Below are 25,531 nucleotides of genomic sequence, written 5' to 3' on the forward strand. Positions count from 1 at the left end.
CAATGAACTTCCAAGTAAGTCACTCACTCTCCCTGGGCTCCTAGAACAGCACCGAGGCCACAGATGTGCTGCTGAGTTTGTTTGAACAAAGGACTCATATACCCTGGGGTTTGAGCCCTTTACAGCCACTGTTTGCTTTAGGCCTCTAGTACTCTATGACAAGGTACAGCTTCCTGTTGGCACATGTCAGACGTAGATCCTTTTAAGGTCTAGGGCAGCAGAGAACCTTTTTCAAAGTTAAACAATGGTACGTGTCAGCACCAGGATCTGAAGCTGAGCAGGGCTCTACTGCAGCCCCAGAGGGAGTTCTCAAACACCAAGTGGTAGAGCCTCTCCACCCGACCCAAGCCATCAGACTATGTAAGAGGAAGCCTGTACCTGGTTTTCTTTCTCACAGGTGTGGTGTGTGTGTGTGTGTGTGTGTGTGTGTGTGTGTGAAAGTCAGAGGTCAGCCTCAAATGTCCTTCCTCGGTTGCCAACCACCTTGTTTTTTGAAATAAAGTCTTTTATTGGTCTGGAGCTTCCTAAGTAGGCTGGCAGCCAGTGAAGCTCATGGACTGACATGAGACTCCTAAGTGTGGACCATCACTACCACCACATCCAATCTGTTACATGGGTTCTGGGTACTGAACTCAGATCCTTTTGTCTGTTTGGCAAGCGCTCTACTAGCTGATACGCCAAGCCCAGCAATCCGGATCTCTTTGTATGCACTGCCCACCACAGGCATCTACTAAAGCACTTGCATAAGCATCTAATACCTGTGTTTAGCATGTGACTTGAATATACTGACTTTGAATATTAGCTGACATATGAACTTCTCTCAGAAACTATGCCTTCTCCAATTGAAACTACAAAGCAGTCTGGGTTTCACAAGACAATGCAGACACTGAAGACAAAAGCCAGTGCTTAAAGCAAACTAGATAGGGTGCCTGAAACCCATGCACCACAGAGCTGTGGCAGGCTGCAAGATCCTAGCTATTCTGCACTGTACACACCTAAAAAACTTGATAGCTGCAGATACTCCGTTTTGCCTGTAACACTGGCCTCCTCCCATCCCCAGGGACTGTGTGAACTTCAGTTCTGGCCCTCCTGACCCACTGCGGTTAAGGGAACCAAACCAGCCATGTTGTGAGAGATGCCAATTAGTAACTTTATCTATAGGCAGAAGGCTGTATAAAATACAGCACCTTCCTGCCAGCCCTCTAGTGAAGGTTTCACACTTGGGTTCTGTCACCCTATCTTAATTAAATACACAGGAAATGAAAGCTATGAAGACATTTTCTGCTTTCTTGTCTGTTATTAAGAAATACCTTCTTGGTGCTGTGCAGTAAGTAACAGACTGAGGATTTGCTTGAATACACCAAAAAACTCGCTGCCATGCGTCTCTGAATACAAGTCCTATCCATTTGGATATGTTAAAGCACAGTAATCTCATAGTATTCAGTTGTCAAGAATAGGCCTAATATATAAGGGACTCTTCTGAGCTCCTCTGGCTAGCACTCCCCGGGAGTAAGTCCATCTCCACTAGACCAAGGCCGAGCGATTCTCAAGTCTGGGGTAGAGAGAAATCCTTTTCCTGTTTGGGCTCCAGGTCTACAACTTGCTGGTTAAAGCTTTCTCCCTATAGCTGTTGGGCGCGCCACCTAAGCACTCTGTTTCCTCCTTCTGGAGCCCTCTCCTTGCCAGAGTGTATTCCTGGCCTCACTCCTCTTCTCCTCAGTATGGCTTCTCACTACTCCCTGAAAATTCAGGGATTTTTCTGCCCAGAATCACCCACTCACCTGACTCAGACAGTCGTACGAGTTGCACAGTATGGAAATATCCTTTGCCATAGCATGCGCATCCTTCCTTCCTTCATATGTGACTACGATAGCAGCACTCTTACACCGCTTGGCTTTAGTCAAATGTCCTTCTTTGTCTATGACTTTGAAGAGGAGAAATACGTTCAGAGACTTGAACTTAATTAGTTGCTGTTACAGTCTTCTCCAGAGACAGTTGTTGTAAAACTAGCTGTTTTAAAACTAGTTTTATACTAGCTGTTTTAAATGCTATGCAGTCTCAACAAGACAACCCACTTTAAATCAGAGTCTGTGTTTGCTAGTCATTTAGAAATGGAAATAGCACGATCCACTGACAGATAAGAAATTTTACAGCCTCCATCTTAAGTGGAGTGTAAGCCCTCATCTGTCCTCCATGACTGCTTAGAGGGAGACCAGAGGATACTCCACGTCCCTCTGGTAGCCTGTCAGTCATCTTCACCTTTACAGTAGGCCGAAACAGGATCCCCTTGGATGGTCCCAGAGAACCTCTTATCATTTCACAGAGCATCCGCAGCAAGACTGAACCCGGCTGCTGGAACCCTCCCCTCCTTTTATCTCCTTCCAAAAAGGGCTTCTGAGAATAACTCTAAAACCAGCAGGAGCTTCAGACCATGGCTCTCTCCAACAACTGGTCATGGGATGCACATAAAACTCTAGCGGCAGGCATCTCACAGGTTCCAAAGCAACCCGCTGAACAGAGACATGCACACAAAGCCAGCTGCAAACTACACCAAAGGCCAGGTTTGGCCCAGAGGCCGTGTGGGGAGCAATCGCAGCTCAGTGAATGGTTCTGGGTACTCTATGGCTCGCCAACTCCAACAGCCTAGATTTCATGGTCATCACTCTTAGATCGTCAAAGAAAACAATTTTCACTGACACAATATATAGGAATCCAGAAAAAAGAGGTTTGGGTCTTTTCCCCCTTTCTTTCCAAACAGCAACCTTTCAACATAGAAATTTTGGCCTGAAACGTAGATTACTTGACTACTATTTGGTTAGTAGAGAATTTTAAATGTGTGTGTGTGTCTGTGTGTGTGTGTGTGTATGTGTGTGTGTGTCTGTCTGTCTGTCTTCCCCATTTTAAAGCAGAACCTTTTAGGTTTTTTTCTTTTTTTCTTTTTTTTTAAGGTAGTTTCATGGTGGTGATTTACATCTTTAATCCTAGCAGAAGCAGGTGGATCTCTGAGTCTGAGGCCAGCCTGGCCTATAGAATTGAGTTCCAGGATAGGCAGGACTATACAGAGAAATTCTGTCTCAAAGAGGCCAAAATGAATGATGAATGAATGAATGAATGATGAATGAATGAATGAATGAATAAAAATAAGAATTTTAAAGGCAGTTTTCTTCTTAATCTGTCCTACAGATCTATCAACTTTGTTCTGACAGTTAAATCAAAACTAGACTGTACAAAAAAAACGACACACAGCACACCGGTGACTGTGGGCTGAATGGATTATACACAACATCTGGAGTACAGGCCTGATACTGTTTTGATTTTTAATTTTCTTTACATGTATATTAAGTGTTTTACCTACATGTATGTACATGTTCTGTCTGTGTGTGAGAGAGAGGGGTCAGGGGGAAAGGCCTACAGTGATCCCAGCTGGTTCTGGATACCCTGGAACTGGTTGTGAGCCACTATGTAGGTGCTAGGAACCAAACTGGAGTCCTATCCCAGGGCAGCAAGACCTCACAACTGTTGAACCATCTCTCTTGTCCCCAATTCTGTTTCTAAATGCTTGTGTGCTAAATAGTGTCATGAGGAGCTGGATACATTTGCTGGACAACAGGAAAGCCTTGAAAAGCACCCCTGTGAACACTGCAGGTGCAGGCTAGAGGCAGGGGGACAGTGAATTCTGGGCTAAATCAGGCTGCGTGCGTAATGAGAATCTGTCCCAAAAACCACCGAGGTGAATTCAGACACCTGCTACTACACAGGTGAACCTTGAAGACACTTGAGCAAAGTGAAATTAGCCTATCACAAAAGGACAGACATTAACTGACTTATCCTAAGGGGGCATTGCTTAGCTGCATACAGTGTCTCCACAGGAGACAGATGGTAGTGATGGACCTGATGCCCCCTGTGCCTCTAAAGATAGAAAACTGTATTTTTAATGCCTGGTGAATAAAAAAGTCAGGTATTTAGAAGACTCTTAAATTGTCTTGAAAAGCAACAGTTTAAGAAAATTGACTGTGATACAGTTCCAGTTCCCAGTGCCTTCAACCTGCGCCATGCCTTGGTTGCTACAAAGTAACCCATTTCCTTTCCTGTCCCTCTTCTTTCTGAATTTCTGCCACAGCTGTTCCAAGCAGTCACCATCTTGTCAAGTCCTCTAGCCAAGCTGTACCATTCCTTTACATTTCAAACCTCCAACGGTTCCCCACAGCCCATGCAGGGCCCTCACCACCCCCATGAGCCTCAAAAGCCCTTTCTTAAGTCCCTGTCTCTATAGTTTGCCGCACAGTGCCTTGGAAACGGTACCTTGGAAATGCTTCCTTGTTCTTCCCCAAGGTGAAGAGCATCGACTTCTCTGAAGGACTGCAGACAGTCCTCAGACCGCCCAGACCACACAGGCAAGTGAACTGTAAAGTCCCTGGCCAGCCTGGGCTTGAGATACTGTGTTCGCCACATTACACTACACTGCATCTGGTTTCTGGTTCCTGACCCACCCCTGACATATCCTCAGCAGAACACCTCAAATAAGCAGCTCTGTGTCACTCATCTTCAGCTATCCCTAAGATACCTCCCATAATGCACAGTCCACCTCTCTAGCCACAGACAGGCAGCCTTCGGTGCTGCTGCTGCTGGCAGTATGCACTTGGAGGGAAGAGCAGGCATACACTCCATCACTATTAAATGGAGGGCTTCTCAAATGAGCCTGACTCACCCTTTTCTTCTAAGGAACTACCAGTTTGGATAACAAACTTGCAAATGAAATGTCAGTAACATGTGTCCTGGAAGTCTAGTGATAGAGAAGTGTCCAGAACATTCTGGAATCAGAGGAGCTTGGAGGATGACAATATTTCCTGAGTGTGTGGGAAACTTGGAATGGAGTTAAATGACCTAAGAAGTTTCTAGATCTGCTGATATCCGCAAGAGAATATATAGAAAGAGGGGCAAACAGGATGGGTAAGAACCAGGAAAACGGAGGAAAAAAACAAACAAAAACTAGAGCCAATTAACTAGATGTTCTGTCAACTGCCAAGTACAATGGTGAAAGCCAGGATGCCATGTTTGTGAATCTCTCTAGCCCTGAAATGCAAAAATGAAAATGTAGTGATCTCCTGAGACACATTCTTAATCCTTTCTTTTCTATGTAAGGAAAACTAAGAACCACCTATAGTTTGGAGTCAATGCAGGTTGGCAGCCTGCAACCCTTGCCATACGCCTTCTGCCCGCACCATCTTGGTTACAAATAGATCTCTCGGTCCTAGATCTCTGGTGTCTCTTCTCACACTCCTCATCCTTTTCATCTCTTCCCGTGCTCACACCCTACACATTCTGCAGAGCCAGACTACTTCACGTGAGGCTGTCCCACTGACTTAAAGATGATACTGACCACAATCAAACTTTTTTTTGGTACTAAAAGGAACTTAACCGGCAATAGTTCCTTTATCACAGCGTAAGTTATAAAGACTGCTGTTTAGGAGCGGTGTTGTACATCTGTAAAGCTAGCTCTGGGGAAATCGAAACAGGAGGATGAAGTTCAACAAGGCCAGCCTCTGTTACACAGTAAGTTCAGGCCAGCTTGGGCTACGTAATATCCTATCTCAAAACAAAACAACAGCAATAACATAAAAAAAATCTTTAATTTGATACTAAGTAATTGTTTCCATTTTGATTTAGTTTCTGTAAGTATTTAGTAGAACTAAGTATTTTTCTTGAAAGAAAAACTAGAAAATAATCACTATATCACATGGTGGAGGAAATGCACACACAAGTTAGGGGGGACCTTGATGTTTCATTTATAATAGTCCTTGATTCGTTTAACCTTAAATCTTTATTGAAATCTTAGAATATGCTATGTTCCACTGGGAGACTTACAAACTATTTTCCTAATGTGAAAACTGATTATGTGTCATATAGATAGATATACAGGCATGGAAGAATATCATACGTGATACTCAATTACCATTTTAATTGTATTTGTTATGTTTATACAATTTATATTCCAAGTTTAGTTAACAAGAACAGTAAGAGAATCATGCTTAATGTGGGAGATAAAAAAGAAAGGACTCTCTTAAAAAGCAAAACCAGCAGGCAGGGAGGAGCGGAACAGGGGCTGGTGAGATGGCTAAGAGGTGTCTGCCTCGAAGCCTGGGAATGATCTGACTCACTCAGGAGGAGGATTGAACCAACAGGCACAAGTTGTACTGACTCCCGAGTGTGTGCTGTGGTACACATACTTGTTCATGCACACACATTTCAAGGTCAGCTAGAAACGGGGGGGGGGGCAGCTAAGAAGATAAACAGATTTCACTTACAGTTAAAGATTCCCGAAAATGAGGCAAAAGTCCTCCAGTAGAGGGCACCATCCTTGGGATGCATGGTGGTTCTAAGAGGAATCAAGAAGACAGTGTCAACATCAAAGAAAGGAACTTCTGTAATGCCAGCCACTCTTCCTCCCAATCCTGAGCATTTAAAAAGCCATCAATGTAGATGCTTTAGTCCAATTTCCAAAACTGTTTTATACCAGTTAAAAACTGCTTTCTCCCACACAGTCTTGCAGGCAAACACATTCATTTTGAACACAGACCTCTTCAAACCTCAACACCTGAGGGCTCTGGATCATTCCAGAGTCTCTCCTTCCTGCCAGGAACATAGCCGGTCCTCCCTTCCCCGCCATGCTGCAGATCTGGCTCACTTCTCTAGTCCTGCTCCAAACCACAACACAGGCGCAGGCCCTGGCCTGCCAGGCTCTGTTTGCTCTAAGTTTTCAGCCCTTGACAGTGTAACTATCACTGCTAGGCCTCTCTGATGAGAGGTTTCAAACTGGGTCCTGGCTGTGAAGTTTGGACTCCTAGGGACTTGCCCACTGAATCCTTAGAACCAAACCAGCTTCCTTTTCCCTCAGAGCTTGCTTCTTTTCTCTTCCCACTTCTGACATGCCTGGTCTCTCTTCCTTATCACTTGCTCATCATTCCGCTGCCTCCACACTCCCACCTGCTCTACCTCCCCCCTCTTGGTGCCCTCGACTAAATCTATCCTCACTAGATGGCTTGATGACTGCACGGGGTAGATCTCACTTCAAATCTATATTCAACACTACAGGCAGCTCGATCTTCCATAGATACCACAGTGGGGTGGGTGGGAGAGAAGCACATTTTTTTCCTTTTGAAAATGTTAGCATCCCTCCTCTTCAGAACAGACAGGACACTGTGTAGGTTTCACAATCTGTTCCCAGATTCTTCGACATTCCCCTTGAAAACATGAAACTTAGCTCCCCTGCTCTTGAATGTGGGTTGAGCCTACAGCTTGTTTCTAGAGAATAGACTCTGGAGAAAAAGACAATGAATGGCTTCCAAAAGGAAAGTCAAAGGATACTGAGGCACCTGCCTTGGTTCCCTGATCACTTGATCTGGAGGTGAAGCTGCCAGTCTTATGGACACTCTACTCTGTGGAGAGACTCACGGGGAGAACTGAGATCTCCAGAAGCCAACAGCACCGGAAAGTATACCACCTTGGAAGAGGACTGGAACCTAATACTTTGACTTTAATACAAAACAAAACCCCAATCCTGAACCCCAACCCAAGCATTCAAGTAGAGAAAACCAGTTTTTGCTGTTGACACCAATCTCTGGATTTGAGGGTGATGTGTACCTTGCTAGCAAGAGATCAAACCTCCAGTGTTTCTTTGGGCCTCATCTTAAAGTCATCCATCACCTGCTTTCTTTTCCTTATTTTTTGCATACAGATGCCATTTTAGTCTAAGCCATTACTGCTACTGGCAAAGTAAGGTCAACCTAACCCATGCCATTAGCACACCAAACCACTTTCAGCACTTTCTTTTTGGGGGAGGGGTGGATATTAAAACAAGGTCTCACTATGTAGCCCTAGGCTGACCTAGAACTTGCTGTTCAGTCCAAGTTGGCTTCAAATTCACTGAGATCCACCTGCTCCTGTCCCTTGTGTGCTAGGATTGAAGATGTGTCTCACTAGACCCAGTGACTCATTCTTTTAGGCTCAATTCAAGTTCTACATACATGGGAACTTTACATACTTTCTAATGTATGTATCATTTCTAAGACTGTGTTGTAGTTATTCAAGGCAAACACTGTGACTTCTGCCACTTCATTACTTGTAGTACTCTGGTTCTGAACCCAGGGCCCCCCACACACACACTAGGCAAGCACTGAGTTACTAAGTAGCATAGCATCCCCAGCCGCTTCCACCTTATATAACCCATGGTCATGAACACACACAACTTTTAGGGCAGGAATATTGTTCATGGTTTTTTTTTTTCCTTTAAAAAAAGTCTGGAGAGCTGGTAACAAGGTACATATGCAATAAAGTTTGCATGCCTCTGTCAAATGGTTTGAGAGGATAACTTGGCAGCATTTATTACCTCCACAATCCAGATGGTTGATGAATAAGTAATTCCAATTCTAGCAGCTTAGAAGAGGGAAAAATTAAAAGTAACAAGCATACATCAACAGAGGCAGAGCTAAATTAAATTAGGACATGGCAGACTACTCTGGATCCATTTTACAAAATAAAATAGGTCAACATGTACTGACCTGCTCAACAGAATATCAAGTGGAAAAAAATGCAAGTTTCATAATAAGAAATGTGTAAAACCCATCAGAGGAAAACTTTAAAACATCTCAAAAGAGGAACAAATGAAAACTCAACCAAATAACTCCCTTTATATTTTCTGATATAGAACAAGTTAATACCATTAAAATGTCAGTTCATTGTAAGTAAATTCATAAAATCCATGTAAGTTCCACAAATATACCAAATTTTAAGTGGACGACTGATAAGAGAATTTCATATTAAAAAATAAATGGGAAGAACAGTCAGGAAAACTCTCAGATACTAGAGGGGAGGATGGCATGTTCTTCCAGAGGATATATTCTAACATAAAGCCTACATGATGGATGGACAGACAGACCAAGGAATTCACACACCAAAGTAAAGAGCAGGCTCAAGGAGCTTTGTGCAAACTAAGGAGACACTTGGAAAAGCACTTGACAAGAAACGGTGTTAAAGCAACTGCAGAGCCATTTACAGAGAGAGAAACTTAGATCTGCACCTCAGACCACACACAAGAATAAGCTGTGCAAGTCCAAGAGTGGGGGCTGGCATGTCCTCTAACACTGATGTGGGACAGGCGAACTAGGACTCAGTAAAAAAGACTCATCAGTTTGACTACAGATTATTTTTCAAACTTGAGAAGCTAGTGTGGTGACTCACAGCTGTCGTCGCAGTACTTGGAAGACTGAGGTAGGAGGATTGCCAGAAGCTGAGGACAGTCTGGGCTCCATAGTCCAGCCAGGACTAGACTGAGACTCTGTTTGAAAAGCAAACAAACAAAAAAAGAATCCATCAATCAAAAAAAGAAAAAAACTTAGTATGGCCAAAACCAAAACCAAAAAATTTTAAATTCTACTTATAAATAATAATATAGTAATAAAAATCTGAGATTCTTTCATGAACTTGCTTTTTATTAGAAAAATGGAGGAAAAACTGACAGACAAGGCAGACATACAGAGAGAAAAGCTGACCTTAACCATGGTATCAAGGTTAACCTTATGGGGTGACACCATATTCCTCCAGTGTGATGTTGTGAGGATAGAGTGTCTGAAGGGTGACACGTCTACAAAAGCACAAAACCTGAAGATCACAGGAGGAAACATCAAACAAACCAAATGGAAGGACCTTCTTCATAGTGAGTGACCAGTATTCTTCAAACATGGCAATGACAGTAAACACACTGGAACAGGAGGGTAAGGCAGAGGGAGGGGTTGCAGGAGAGGTGTCTAACCCAAAGGATGTTTCAAAAAGCATATGAAACCATGAATTTAACTAGAGTCACTCTACTCTGGGGATCATGTTTATCTCAAGAGACACAGGATGCCTAACAAAAAGCCCGGTGCTGAGGTGTGGGACACCTCCCCACAAATTTGTGGTTGGAGATGTTCTGGAAATCCCCAAAACAGTACATACTATTATCACTGCTGCTCTTGGTTGCCTAACAAAACTTCAAGGTAAGGCCTCACTGTTGAAGATCACTGCTGAAGGTACCACATACACTAGTCATAGGGTATGGAGAAACCAAGTGGATACTGACCAGGAAACGTCCTACCGCTAACACTAATTAAGACAGTAACAGGGTGTTATGCAAACTGCCAGGGGTGAAAGCCATCAATGGTCTTACCCAGCTGTGACTCCTATGACATACAGGAAAAATTGACACTTCAAATAATGCCTATGGATGCAACAGTGGCACAAACATTAGGGAGGTCACCAACTGCTTTCTGATTGCATTTAAAGTCCACACCACAGAAGGTACATACCTGGTAACTATAAATCTAGCCAAAAGGCCAAGATTAGAGAGCTCACAGGCCCTGGGGGTGAGCCTACTGTTATTACTTTGGTAAATGGGCAGGGTCTAAAACTGCACTGGGACTTACCTGCTTGCGGGTTAGTCTGCTTATAAGCTTATAGCAGCTTCGAGAAGCTATGGACAGTTGAAGGCTTCTGGGGAAGGGAGAATCAGTTTCCTTAAAAGGAGTAGCTCTTCACAGGTCAACTGCAATCCAGATGGCCCCACAGCCAGAATGTCAAAGGGTTTTTGAATTAACCCAAAAAGTGAGCAGGGTGTAGGGAAGTGTGAATGCATGTGGGAGAAGGTGAGGTGAACAACTGGGGATGGATATGATCAAATTTCACTGCATGAAATTATTTTATACACACACACATGCCCCTACACCTGGTGGATATCCACATCTGCTGTATTTTCCAACTTAATTGTGTGTTTTTGGTTTTTAGTGAGAGCCAGAGAACGGGGAGATATGCAGCAAAAAGGTCTTCTGAATCTGACATGGGCACTGCACTCACGCACTCGCTGAAGCTGTGGCTGCTTATACAAAACCCACAAAGATCAATACTCTATCATGGCTAGAGGAGGGTTCCACAACAGACCACCACAGAGCTCCTCTCCTTCTGTCTTTGTCAGCACAGTGCCTACAGGGCACTGGGAGTAACTGAACAGTGACCCTGGCCTTCAAGAGTAGAGGGACTTAAGAATTAATCATTAACTTTAACATGAAAACAGAAAAATCTAGCTAAGTTAATTCTGATAATGTTAGTTCCTCTTTTATGCAACATGTCTCAAAGTGTTAATAAAGGGGGACTGGAGAGATGGCTCAGCGGTTAAAAGCACTATTCCAGAGGTCCTGAGTTCAATTCCCAGCAACCACATGGTGGCTCACAACCATCTATAAGAGGATCTGATGCCCTCTTCTGGACTCCAGATGTATATGCAGCAAAGCACTAGTACATTAATTTAAAAAAAAGTATTAATAAAGGAGAGTGTTAATAAAGACTGAACATCGAGTGTTCATCCTATACCTATGAGTGTCCTTGGTACCCACATGGGATTGGATCCAAGACCCAACCTATAGCAAAATCTGCAGATGCTTATGTCTACTAATCAGGTGGCCTAGCATTTGCTTATGTTCTCTGCACACCTTCCAATATACCTTAAATACCTCTAGGTTTATAACACAGTGCAATGTACATGACATATAAACAGTCCTCTGCACTGCTCAGGAAATGACAACATGCTCAGATAAATATAAATGTCAAGATTTTTCCCCCAGCAATTTCTACTGCTTGATTGATTCCGTGGACATCCAACTTAAAAGAAAAAAATCTATCATTCAAGATAATCCCATTGCTATCACAAGGAAATTCATTGCATAGATATTTAAAATGTACTTAAGTTTTCTTTTAGCGTTCATATAAAATTTAGGAATACTCCAGTAAACGTTTTAAAGAAAAAATAGTAACAAAAATGGAAACACAACGTAGTAGGGCATATGACTGTAATCACAACAGTCAGGAAGCTGAGGCAGGAGGATTAAGATCCCAATCTGGGCTACATATAGCACTCTGTTTATAAGACAAGAACAAAAAACCCTAAGTGTAGATATTATTCCTAAGTGAATATTTACTTTTATATATTCATTTTTCCACAGTTTAAGTTACTGTCTTACTTTAGACCTTTATTTTTTGTTGTTAGACTCAACTCTAAATCCCAAACCATCTTTTCTCTTTGTTAATTTTGTGGCTAGAATTTCTCATAGATTTCAAGATATTTATTTCCTTTCTGATTAAAAGTGGTATAAATACAACATCTTCAAGGTAAACTTGAGTTCTATTTGCCCTCTTCTGGACTTTTCTACTGCAATAAACTCCATGATTTCCTCTCAACCTCAGAGGACAAAATACGTCTTTCTCTAAGAGGAAGACAAACTCTTTGCTTTCCCATGAGATTCCCTGGCTTCCTAATTACCAGCCCCCATTGCATCTCCCTCTCCCTACAGCAGCTCCTAAAAATCCCTTCTTATAACTAAACTGTCTGTTAAATTAAAGGGCACAAGAAGAGTTTTCCCTACAGACTAAATACTTTGCCACCCACTCTCCACCAATTCATTTATTGAAATCCTACTTCTTAGACGGTATTGGGAAGCAAGAGTTTTAGAACTAATCTTAGCTGAGGTGAGGAGGGTGGCATGCTCCTGGATGAATTAGTGACCTTTTAAAACACACAAAGATAGCCCTGGGCTGAGGCAGAAAGATTGCAGGGAATTGGAGGCCAGCCTGAGCTATCACATGGCAAGATCTATCTCAAAAAAATAACAACTCACAGAGAGCTTGCTTCCTCTCCCTGCCATAGTGAGGCTACGGCAAGAAGGTATCGCTATGAGCCAGGAAGCTGGTCTTCATCAAACAAGAATCTGACAGTGTCTTGATCTTAGGCTTCCAGAACTATGAGACATAAATGTTTGCTGCCTATGAGTCCCTCGGCCTGTGTGTGGCGATGCACATAGCAGCCTGGGTGAGTATCACACCCTTCAGAAAGTAAAAGGGCTTCCCTCCATTTGCCTCCATGCCTCTTTCTCATTTCCTCTGGAAAAAAAAACAAAACAAAACAACAACAACAACAACAAAAAACAGTGTCCTACATATTGTCAAGCTAGTAAGGTCAACAACCTGCTAAGAATCGAGGAAGCACAGTCATGGGCTGCTTAGAACCAGCTCCAATCCCTTGAGCTTTCCTCTAATGCTTTTACTAAAGCTCCTCTTTCCTTACCCCTTCCAGATTGTTGGGGTTCCCCCTGCCCAACTGCCAGGTCCTCCTACTGGGAGACACAAAACCTAGTCTCCAAGCCCAAACAAAGCAACTCTGAGTTGGAGACAGTGAAATTCTCATAAATTTATGTAGCACTGGTCTCTCACACTGTTAAATAATAAAAATTGAAAAGAGCACCCATTAAAGATCTGCCTTGAGTATTACTGGAGGGCTCCTTCTACCAGATTTGAAATTTGAATGAGTATCCACCTCAGTTAGCTGAGATGCCAAGCACTGCCTGGTGGCCTGAATGGGACCCTGATTCAACAGAAACTGTAGCAAAGAACAAAGTACATGAATTGTATCTCAGACCTGGGAGGGACCTGTCTCAGTAATTCCCCACCTGGTAACTAGGTGGTATCCAAGATAACTAGGTGGTATCTACGATAACTAGGTAGTATCTAAGGTAACTAGGTGGTATCCAAGATAACTAGGTAACATCTAAGTCAAAACTCATGTTGCTTAGCCTACTCTCCTTCCAAGTCACCTGAGTTTTTGATAGAAAGAGGAATATTACTTGCCTGTTGTCAATTATTCCACTAGCCAGCTATGTCATTACAGCTAGACTGAATGTTCGTCCGACAGTGACGGTTTACACCATTTGACTGTCACGTTCTTCATACCAAACATAATTTGAGCAATTTAAAAATATTGCTTGAACCCAAGCAATATTTTTGTTCAACAAATTCGTTTAAAAAAAAAGGATCCTGAAATGTGTTACTTAAAAGACAACTTACATCCTAGCAGGAAGTCACCGAGCATGCATCTGCACTGCACTAGAATACCTCCTAAGGAACAAAGGGCATACATACTTCATGTGTACTTTCCAGCCAACCAGGACTTAACCTATTATCTACATATTAAAATTTCAGAAATACTTCCTGTTCATTACTACCCATCAGCACGCATGTTTATAGATTAAAACAATCCTAACATTAGAGTCAAAGTTGTCTTTAGCTTTAGATGGTCATCAGTTGGGGGTCAGGGGATGATGTGGGAACTTCCGGAATGTTTCTGGGCAATTTGTTTTGTGGGGAATTGAACCCAGGGCCTCGTGAATGCAAAGCAAACATCCTACCAACAGCCCTGGAAAGAACAAACAGGAAAGGCAGATAAACAGAATAGAATCTACACTAAATATATATATATATATAAATAAATTTGGAAAATTGAAAGTAGGGTAGAAACAGAAAGAATGAGGTGGGGAGGCCAAAACTGGGTAAGCCAGAGCCACAGCGTACCAGCAGCCCACAGAACTGCCACGGCACATTCCAAACACATGTGAAGCTCCTCGTTTGTTTTCTTTTTGAACAGAAAGTAACCAGAGAGATTGTGTTTACTTCTACCTTTTCCATACTAAAGACTAGGAGGCCTCTACTGAGGAACAGTAACTCACGTCCACAACCTCAGCTATCTGAGAGGGATTGCCTGCAATGTCCACAAACCCACAGGTTCCTGGTGAGGAACCCTGCCCGAGCTTAGAGCTCGTACTTCAGAAAGGTGCCACAGTGTGTTAGCGAGTGTTCTGTAAACTTTCACAATTGCAGGTCTGTGCTTGCAATCAAGTGGTACCTCCAACACTAACAAGACACAGTGAGTGCACAAGCATTCCTAGTTGACTCTTAGGATGGTGCTGTGACTTTTCCGGTTAGCGACCGGGGGTTGGGGAGGGGCACTTGGACAGAGGCTGTGTGTGCCTCATGTCCCCAACAGAGGAACGAATGTTCCACATCTGTTATCAAGAAGCTCACTAAAGACAACGGAAACCAAGTTTTCTGATAATCCCAAATGATCCTTTGGGGTTTTGTACTGCTGGACTAGAACTCAAGGCCCACCCTTACGAAAAGCTCTCCCACCCAGCAGTACCCCTGGCTCTGCTCTTGAATTTTTTAAAAATTCTGGTCTTGAAAATATCATGCAGATGATATGAAATGAGTAACTAGGACACTGGTTCATTAAGCCAAAGAAGTCCTTGTTGCACATGGTTCATTAGACAGCCACAAAGATGGGTGGCACCGAGCAGGGTGGCACCGAGCAGAGCCCTTTGGGTCCTCTTCCAGAACTAAACTGGCAGCAGGAAGAATCTCAACTTGGAACTCCTTAAAAGTGGGAACAAGAAGGGTCCTGGGCATACTTTCCCATTTTTTTTTTTTAAAGAAAGATACGAGCACATGCACAGTCATGTCCCACAATGCAAAGGCACAAGGTATAAATTTCAAAGATGAAATCCAAAAAAAGAGTTATGAATGACCTTTTAAAAATGTTTCACTTCCTCCTATCAAAACATAAGCATTTTCATGCAGTAAGGAGCAAAGCTAAAGGAACATAAACAACCCAAAGACCAAGGTGATTAATTAAGCCTTCTTACCACAGTCGTAACTAAGCTCACCGGGAAGCACCTCAGGCTTTTAAAGCGTGGACGGTATGTGCAGTAAGTGTGTGCCACCATACACAATCGGCAAGCTGAAACGACTGCCAATGGCCTTGACTACACAGATAAGCCGCCTGGTGTGGTTGTGAACAAAGAGATTCCTCACTGGCAAGGATTCCCTGAAAACAGGACACAAGCACCCAAGGTCACGGGCCATGCACAAGCTATGCAGAAGAAAGATCTGGGATAGGTTTTTATTACAGACGTTAACAGAAATGCCAAGACGATTCCAGAAACTTCAATGGTTCAAATACACAGGAAAGGCTGTCTTTAGAAGCCACCTCCTCCTGGGAGCCACAAAGAAGCAGAAATCTTCCAAATCCTGGTAGGTGACCTTTCCTGGCTGCAGGATTCAACTTCAACTGCCAGGACACTGCAAATGGTCCAGTATGTAGAGGGTGCCCTTGGGACCCATCCAAACTCCATGGGGAAGGAGAGGGTCAAAGAGATGTATTTTCAATGAAGAGGTGGGAAAAATGATAGCACCATGTCAATTCTTTTGTCACAGAGCCTGCATGAAGTTGTGGGGAAACTACAAAACTGAAAGAGCTAAATTCAGAATGTGAATAATAATATGACCAACATAGTCGAGTGTCCCAACCACAGGAATAACTAAACTCACATAAGGGTCTCTGGACTCTCTCATCTTGGACTCTGGATCAAGACCCTTCCCTCCATTATCAGGCTTGTGGTAAACACCAGCCCTGTGAGGGTCTGTAACCCAACCACTGTATGAATAGGTTCCATTCAGCACCTGGGGGCCAGGAAACTCTGTCCATCCAAACTCTCACAAAGGAACAGAGAAGAAGAGATGGCTTTCCCCAGGGCCCCAAAGCTAACAGGAGAAGCTCTGAGTACAGCACCAAGCAGCCACACATCACTGTTAAAGGGATGATCAGTGTGACTCCAACTAAGATCAGCCAGGAAAAGAAAGTGTGTGTAGAAACAGACTCACCAAGATTCACACAGCAGTGTTGGCCCACCACAACCAGTGAGCGAGGAGGCTGCATGAACAACAACAGAATTCTCACAGGTTGGAATAAAAGGAACTAAAAGAAAGTGAGTCAGATGCTCCCATACAGAAAAGGTCTTTAGACAGGAAAAAAACAGTAACTGTCTTAGCCTTTCAATGCTGTGACCCTTTAGTACAGTCACTCACGCTGTGGTGACCCCCAACTATAAAATTATTTTATTGCTACTTCTTCACTTCAATTTTGCTGCTATGAATCTTAATGTAAGTATCTGCCTTGTTTTTAGGTGACCCCTGGGAAAGGGTTGTTCAACAATCCCCAAGGGGGCGGGACCCACAGATTGAAAAAAAACACTGCTCTAGAGGAAGGGGAGAAAGGGACACTCAAGGAAGGAGGAAAAGAAATCTACAACGGGCATGGCAACTGACTCTCTGAGTCCCCGCACTCTCAGTCCGCCAAGCCCAGAAACTAAAATTATGTCACAAATTTAACTGACTAAGCGTTAGCTGTGTATAGTGGTTTGTGTTTATAATTCTTGCCCTTAGGAGCCTGAGACAGGAGGAGGACTGCTAGGCATTTACGGGTGGCGTGGGCTACACAGGTGAGTTCAGAGACTCCTTGGCTACAGCATGGGATCCTGTCTCAAAATAAAATCTAAAATAAATTCAAATAAATAACTGCATCTCCATTCCCAGTGTCAGACATAAGGAAAAAGGAAAGCTGTAGATCTCAGTAGCACATCTTTTCAACATAAGAAACAGATTCAAGCCTAGAGCTCTGTGAAAGTCTAAAATCAGTCACATGTGTGCAAAATCAGCTCCAAGAGTCTAAGTTTCAGTATTTCCTAAGAGCAGTTACAAAATATAAAATTTCAAGATAAAACTAAATCTCGTGCGGAGGAGCCAGTCTGGGGGCTGCACTCAGCTCTGGCCCACACAAATCCACCAGACACACTCCAGAAGAAGCAACACACCTGCCTTCCAGAAACCTGACTTAAACATGCTAATGATTATCAAAGCCATCTAAAAGTGTTAAGCACGGACTTGGACAGAGCAGGACTATGACAACAGCCCGACATGAGTGAAGGAACAGGACGTGGTGACAGACAGTCACAGAAAATGAGAGCTCACAGCCATTATTTCCTAACAGAGAAGTCTGTGCTGCTATAATTAGTCCTGCTAATAAGTCTTTAAATAAATTGTTTTAAAATCTTAAAAGATCTCACCTTTGCCACCGGTCCTTCCTCTCTAAAGATCCCATTGGAGTTCTCTCAGGTAAGGCTGTACAGACTACACATGGGAATCACTTCTTTCCACTGAACTCTCTTGCTTTGGAATATGCTGTGAAGTCTTACCTCATCTTATTTCAGCCCCTGACTCACCTGATCATCATTTGGAGAGTCTTCAGAGCCCCTGTCCTTTTAGAATCCACATTAGAGTGCCTCGTGCAGTCCCAAGTACACTGTGATGTCTGCTTCAAGACAAGGCCCTGTTATCCCTGGTTGACCCTTTACTACCAGATACCAGCCCCAAAGGCTGGTAGAAGCCACAGAACTGCTACTGGGTCCACAGCCTATTAACTACAGACTGACTGTGCTCTGACTTCCTATGTATCCTGCATATATACCACATCTCACTCCTGAACACAGGCTCTTCCCTGCATCTGCTGTTCTCAGAGGACTTCTGTGTCGTTTCTATCACTGTCTAGTATAGACCCAAAGCTATATAATCTCAACTAGAAATAGATTCTGTGTGATAGACCCACTTTTTTTCAGTGAGCCCCCCAATACTGCATTGCAAGGACTGCTCTGCCTCTCTATCTAAAAAGGCCATTTGGTGGACTGGAGAGGATTCCATGGTTACGAGCACTGCTTGCTCCTCCAAAGGATGGAGGACCGATTTCCAGCACACACATGGCAGCTCACAATCATCTGTAACTCCAGTTGCAGGGCACTCTGGCTTCTGACACCCTCTTCTGGCTTCCTCGGGAACTGTATATACATAGCACACTGACAAACATGCAGGAAAAATACCCACACACATTTATTTTTTTTTTAAAGGGACTGGTTAGTATTTAATACATGGAAGTTAAATCAACAGCTTACAATTTTGACATTTACCATCAAAAATATTTTTCAAAACATGATCTAAATAGCCCTGGCTGTCCTGCAACTTGCTAGACCAGGCTAGTCTCAAACTAACTTGTGCTTCCAAAGTTCTGGAATTAAAGATATGGACCACTAGACTATTTTAATGCGCCTTTACTGAGAATTCTCTGGCTACTCTGGAATATCTAATCTGAGTTTGAACAGACCCAAGGTTTTCGAAAAATGTGGAAATCTGTCAAAGAGTTATAACCATTACCATATGGCAATTTTTCAAGCAATGGTAAGGGTTTCAATGTAAGCAGGGTGTGTGTGTGTGTTTGTGTGTTTGTGCACGCACGTGCATATAAAATCTTCAAAGAGTTAAAAAATATAGTTTTTTTTTTACATGTGGTCTTTTGAGCATCATATCCAGCCTGATGCTGAAATCTAGGAATCTAGAATACATTAGTGAGTCTCCCCAAAGCCTACCTAGTCAGAAGGTCTGGGAAGCCAACAGTGTGTGTTCTAACAAGCCCTCTGTGGTTTGAGAACCATGGGCCCAACGTAACCAACTCCACCAAGAACCAAAGCCAAATATTTCCCCATATTCATTTTTGTTGGTTTTTGAGACAGTCTCACTACGTAGGGTTAGCCTTGGTTGTGATCATCCTGCCAGCATGGTCATTGGAAACACACCCAGCCTCCTTAAATTTTTCTATGAATGTAGTGACCCTGGTCACTCACGGTCAACAGTTCTGTGTTAGCCACGGTTCTTTAACACTGCACCTGAATCCAGTTAATCCTAGGAGCTCTCAAAGGCAAAATGCATCTTGATTCCGCGTCACCAATCTAACAGCATTACCAGACATGTAGATACAGGCAAATATAAGGTTATTTATACTAAGTAATTTATATTGAATACCTAAAAAAGCAACCTACATGACTGACCTCTGAACATGTAACGTATCAAAGGCTGCCTTTCATTTGTTTAGCTAGGTTCACTTCTGTTGCTATCAGTAGTGTTTGGTTCTGTCTTAGGGTTTTGTGTTTGGTTTTGTTTCTAAGGCAACAGCAGGAATTACTGGAACACTTGGTTGACAGTTTCAGGAGCTTACACTTATTTATGTATTATTATTATTATTTATACATATCAAAAAGAGTCCACCAGGCGTGGTGATGCACACCTTTGATCCCAACACTCCAGAGGCAAAGGCAGAGCAGTCTGGTTTATATAGAGTTTTCCACAGGGCTCACGGTCGGATCCTGCATACAGAGAGTGGGTGCGTGGAGATTCACTCTAGAATTATTTTAAAATAGGCCACAAAATAGGCAGAAATTCCTTAAGAGAAGGGTTACCTGGCCCCTCCTCAGTTCGCATTTCACACTGGAATATTCATGCCTTTTGATTTTGTTTTGAGGGATAGGTTTATAGTTCCTTGTGTTATACTTACTTTATAGCAAAATTAGTTTTCACTATGGGACATACAGTGGGGCAGAACGACAGGTCCTGACATCGGAAGTTCTAGAAGCTGTGGAAGAAATGCAGGCTTTAAATCCAGGCATACATTACAGCATCAAGTGGGCCCATCTGCTACATAAGATGGTGAGTGGACTTCTGCACGATCTTCCGCAAACACTATCACTTGCACATTGGCTGCACTGTCCCGCAGCCCCAGCAGTCTCTCTCCCACGTAAGGACATCGGAGCCTTCCACCTTCGAGCTCTTGTTCTAAAAATGTCTGACATGTCCTGTACCTTTTTAATATAAATATTCTCTAGTAGTTACATCATAAAAGACTTGCTTCTGTTTCTACTTTAAATATCTGCTTGGAGGCTGAAGGGTTATAAAATCAAAGGGTCCATTCCCACTCTCATACTGAAACCATTTTCTGAATGTCATGCCATGCTGGGGTTGTACTTCCAGTCTTCTTTTCAGAATTATTAACATACATAATTATTTTTTATTTCATGAGCCAAATAACTAAAGCTCTTCAAATGCACGGAATTTTACTTTCTTTACCACACAACCAAAATAAATATTTCCTTCTCTCCATGTGCTTACAGTCTCCTTCTAACCTGTACACCACATCTCGTGACTTTACTTTTACTCTGTCATCAAATAAAGGTTAACAGCTACGGGAAAGAAATCAAGGTCACACTTGACCAGAAGCCTTGGAAGAACCGTGGCGTCAGAGTGACATGAGAACTGTGTCCTCCGTCTTCTCCTCCAACTCTTCAACCGGCACTCTGGGGCTGAAATGACGTGACCAGCTTACTCAATAAATACCTGAGTGCTCCTGATGCCAATGCACTGTGCTAAGCACTGGAGACATAACCGTCAGCAAGACACATCCTGCCTGGCTCTTTACGACACACTAAAACACAAAACAAAACAGCACCTAATTCAGCTTGTGAGGCCTTCGTTTGGTTTATGCCCCAATTACTTCCCTCCATTTGTAAATAATTACTCATCACTATAGCGATCCCCAACTTCTTCACTTTGCTCCTGACAGGGAGCCCACGAGACCACATGCAGTACAAGACCAGCTTATGTAACCACACAGATGTTCTCGAGCTGAAGGCCTCATCCAGGTCAGGAAAAAATGTCACCAGCAAGTCCCCAGAATCTAGGAAGGAGAAGCATTTGTGCCAATGCCCTAGAATCATCAAGATTTCTCTTTTAAAGGTACACTGCCTTAGCTTCAACTCAAAGAGAAGCAGATCCTCCATGCTGTCCCTTACGGTGCCAACTAGTGGCTATCTGTCTACATTTGCATAAACTCCAACTTCACTTCCTGCGTCACACAAGCCACATTTTAAGATGTAAGACGCTTGAGGGCCTCAATCGGGTAACATACTGCAAATCACAGATTTAAAAAAATCTCTTCATCCCAGAAAGCCCCACAGGGCTGAGGGGGCTCTCGCATAGCTCTGTATCCCAAATCTGAAAATTACAGTGTAATAAAATCGGAGGAAGCATTTGTGCCTTCCACACACAGTATGCGTGTCATTTCTTCCCAAATAAGGGGGAAAGGGCCCATGGCAGGGAGCTACTCTCCCAGTGCCTATCCGTAAGAAAAACCACTGCCCACTGGGCCAAAGAAAGAGTGAAACTGGAAAACAAATGAAAACCACTGGTTGTTACTGTCATCGTTTCTATTATGTTTGCAAAAAAAAAAAAAAAAGCATTAGTGATGCCATATTCTGTATTTTTCACAAAAGGGTATGTGCTATTCACTTGACCCCTCACAGCAGAGGTTAGGTAAGGGTACTTCAGAATGAATGTGGGTGAGAGAGGCAAAGAGAATTCAATGGCAACCAATGGAAAGAATTTAGTGCCAGTGTGGGCCACTGATATTTAAAAAACAGAATCATTCCTAACTTTGAAGAACACAGTTTTTTGTGACAAATATAGTATTGTGTCTGACAAAATGAGCCAAGGACGTGCAGAAAACATACTACATGACACTTAAAAAAAGAAGAAGTTGTTGGGGCTGGAGAGACTGGCTCAGCAGTTAAGGGCACTGGCAACTCTTCCTGAGGCCGTGAGTTCAATTCCCAGCACCTACATGGTAGCTAACAACTGTCTTTAACTATAGCCCCATGGAATCTGATGCCCTCTTCTGGTGTGCAGATGTACATGCAGACCAAATACCCACATACATAAAAAAAATTTTTTAGGAACAAATTTTTCAAAAAGAAGAGGTACAAAAGAAGCAGACGAACCCTCTTAACGGAGCTATGCAAGGACTCTCAAACTCTGGGTTCTTAACCTGGGGACCTCAACCCGTTTGGAGGGTCAAAGTACCCTTTCACAGGGGTAGGCTAAAACCATTGATATTTATATTACATTTCATGATATTTATATTACATTTCATAACAGGAAAATTAGTTATGAAATAGAAACAAAAATAATTTTATGGTTGGGTGGTCACAACATGAGAACTGTATTAAGGAGTTATAGCATTAGGTTGAGACCACCGGTCCCCAAACAGTCTGACAATGCTTAAGAAAAGGGTGTCACTCGTGGTGATGGTTACAGGACAGACAGGGGAGGAACACAACGTGTGGCTGGACAATTATTTATTCCAGACCAGCGAAGTTCACATTTATGATCCATTGGCCTGGGTGAGTCTTCAAGCTCGGCTCATCACACTGCAAGGAATGTGAACACCAACCTTTAAACCTTGGTCTCAAATCTACTTACCTGTGCCCACCATGGGGCAAACGCTATTTGGTGGCAGTCATTAGTGTGCATATTCAGAGTCCTTTAGGCCACAGAAAACAACAATGATAATGCAAACAGTCACAAGATGATTAGAATTAGAACTGAGAATCGAGTTTAATGTGTTATCCGGTATTGCCTTAGGTATCAGCAAGCACATTTTCCAAACAAGTACCGGAACCCCCACATCTCGACGTACCCATCAAGATCACAGAATTAAGAAACAAACCAAGGAGGAAAAAGGGACGCTACATAAAAGCAAAGCTTTTATACTTCAGAGCGTGTGCTTCCTCCAAAATGTTCACGGCAGAACTTTTCAGACACTGTACCTAATGCGGCATTTTGTGAGCCACCATGTCGTTCTTACTTATTGACCATAGATGGAACACAGAGGCACCCTCTGGACTCTTCTCCAGTTTATACGTACGTGAAGCAACAAACATTTAAGATACTCTGAAGGATCCACCTGTTAACTTCAAATTGCTAAGCCCCCCCCCTTCCTCCACAGTAAACTTCTAGAATAGGTAGCCTGAAGGCATTAATGAATTTACCAAATGGTTCTCCTCCCTTTCAAACAAGGGAACCTTTCCAGATAAAAGCTGTAACAATAGAAATCCATGTACAGAAACTCGGGCCCTCAGGCGAACATGCACTGTTCCTAGGCTGTTCACAAAGGTGAAAGGTCTCTCAAGCAACCCCAAGTAATGGTTTCAAATATGTACACTGGAACCTGCTCCCATGAGCACCATTCAGGGCGTCCTCAAGCCATCACCTCTGCCAGAACCTCCAGTGCTTCTATTCCTCCAAATGTAAAAACTGTTACTCCTCCAGGTTGTCGCCATGTTTGCGCAGTCATACTGTCTGGCACATAGAGGCCCCATTTAGTGATAGATCGACATGTTAACTATTGGGGCTATTTTTCACTCTTCGATGCGTAAATACGGATGACTCAACAACTATCTAGCCTATCAAGCTGGCTACCTATCAGTTTTTATTCCAACTGCGTCACAACTACTGGAGAAGAAGGAGGTGAAGAAAATGGCCCTCAGTCCAGACTCTATTTGGATTTCAGTTCCCTAGCTATGAGAGTGGCTATCGGGATTAATTCTAAAGCTTGGTTGAAAAGCCAGATGTAGGTACTTCTGTGTCCAGTGCTATAACACACCTGGGAGGTCCGCTCGATCCCTCTGTCGAGTCGCCGGCCCGGAAGGGGGGGGGAGCTTGGGGAGGACAGTCGACTGGCAGGGATGCGGTGACGACGAACCCAAATACAGCTCCTGGGGAACAGCTGCGACCAGCCCCACAAGACTGTACCTCGCGGTAGTTTTCGGACTGTTCAGGGTCTGCGACCCTCCCCCGCGTCCCGGTCGCCGGCGCCCAGCCCCCTCGCGGCCGCGGCACGTGACTCGACACGCGCCAGCTGCACGCGGGCTCCATCAAAACAAAAACAGAGGAGGCGGGACGGGCGGGGGCGCGCGCGCGCGCTCTCGCCACCGCAGCTCGTCCGCCACGATCGCGCGCCTCCGCCCGGCCGGGGGCGGGAGGGCAGAGGGCACCACCCTGTTTACCGCCCGGCTCGGGCCCTAAGCCGGAAACGGTCTCCCGGGAGCGGGCGCGTGAGTGCGCACCCACCCGCGGAGCGGCCCTGCGTGGGCAGCGAGCGAGGGCCACGGCGGCTGCGTGTCACCCCCGTCACGACTCTTGCTACGCACTTCGCCCCCAGCTTTCAGCTCGCGAGCTTGCTGCGGACCCCTCACGTGGCCGCCTCCTCCCTGACACGCCGTTCCGAGCGAGCGGTGGCTGCGGACCCTGGCGCTCCGGAGTCTTGTCCCCACCCCGCCTCGGACGTCACCCGCCTCGGACCACCCAACCCACACCTTCCGCCCCGGGCGCGCGCGGGAGGGGGTAAATGGCTCCAAGCTGTCAGAAGCCTACAGTGTGCCACATGACGAAGCTCGCCCTCGTCCTCGCCACTCACGCAGCAGCTTCGCTGCGAGCTGAAACAGACATATTGGGGGGGGGACTGTCTTGATTTTTCTCTCGGTTTTAAAAGCATCCCCCTCCCAATACATAAGCGTTAGACTCCGTTCTACCTACGCACTCGCTTTGCCTCCCCCAGTCTCCTACCAAATCCGAGCGACTTACCAAATCCAAATGCCCACCCTACACACCTGCTAGGTAACCTGTCTCCTCGAACCCCGAAGCCCCACCCACCTCGCCTGTAGGCACAACCTGTGTTGGGGGGGTGAGGCAATAAGATCAGGTAGTGACAGAGAGGGGGGCATGCACCCCCTACGCCTCCCCCAAGCCCTCATCTCCAAAGCAAGAGGACGCATCCTGCTTCCCTCCGCCAAAATAATAGCCGAAGTCAAAGCTCCGGCTTCCCAGGGGCTGCCTCTCCTCCACCCCCCTCCCCTGAGAACCAAACGTCGCCCCCCCCAACCGCTTGCCCCCAGCCCTTACTTCTTGTAGACGACAGAGGTGGGGGGGCGTGGGAGCCATGTATGAGTTGCCTCTAGGTTCGGGATGTTGGTCTCCTCTGAGTGAAGAGGTGGGATCTCGAAATGGAAACAGTCCTCCCTCCCCCCACCCCCCGCCGGTCCCTCCCCTCCCCTCCTCCTCCTCCTCCTCCTCC

General features: G+C 44.3%; 1 long non-coding RNA gene across 2 annotated transcripts in view; it reads right to left on the reverse strand.

The window, feature by feature from the left end:
- The window catches only part of LOC114633078, a 53,662-nt gene that overhangs the window by 27,228 nt on the left and 903 nt on the right, over positions 1–25,531 (reverse strand). The window contains exon 2 of one of the 2 annotated variants that reach the window (XR_003713168.1): positions 6,306–6,376. The exons of the other annotated variant lie outside the window; for it this stretch is intronic. This is a non-coding gene — a long non-coding RNA (uncharacterized LOC114633078). The remainder of the gene's footprint in view (positions 1–6,305; positions 6,377–25,531) is intronic. 2 annotated transcript variants of the gene reach the window in all.

The sequence above is a fragment of the Grammomys surdaster genome, unplaced genomic scaffold, assembly GCF_004785775.1.
Source record: "Grammomys surdaster isolate TR1022 unplaced genomic scaffold, NIH_TR_1.0 514, whole genome shotgun sequence".
In the NCBI taxonomy this organism is placed as follows: Eukaryota; Metazoa; Chordata; class Mammalia; order Rodentia; family Muridae; genus Grammomys; species Grammomys surdaster.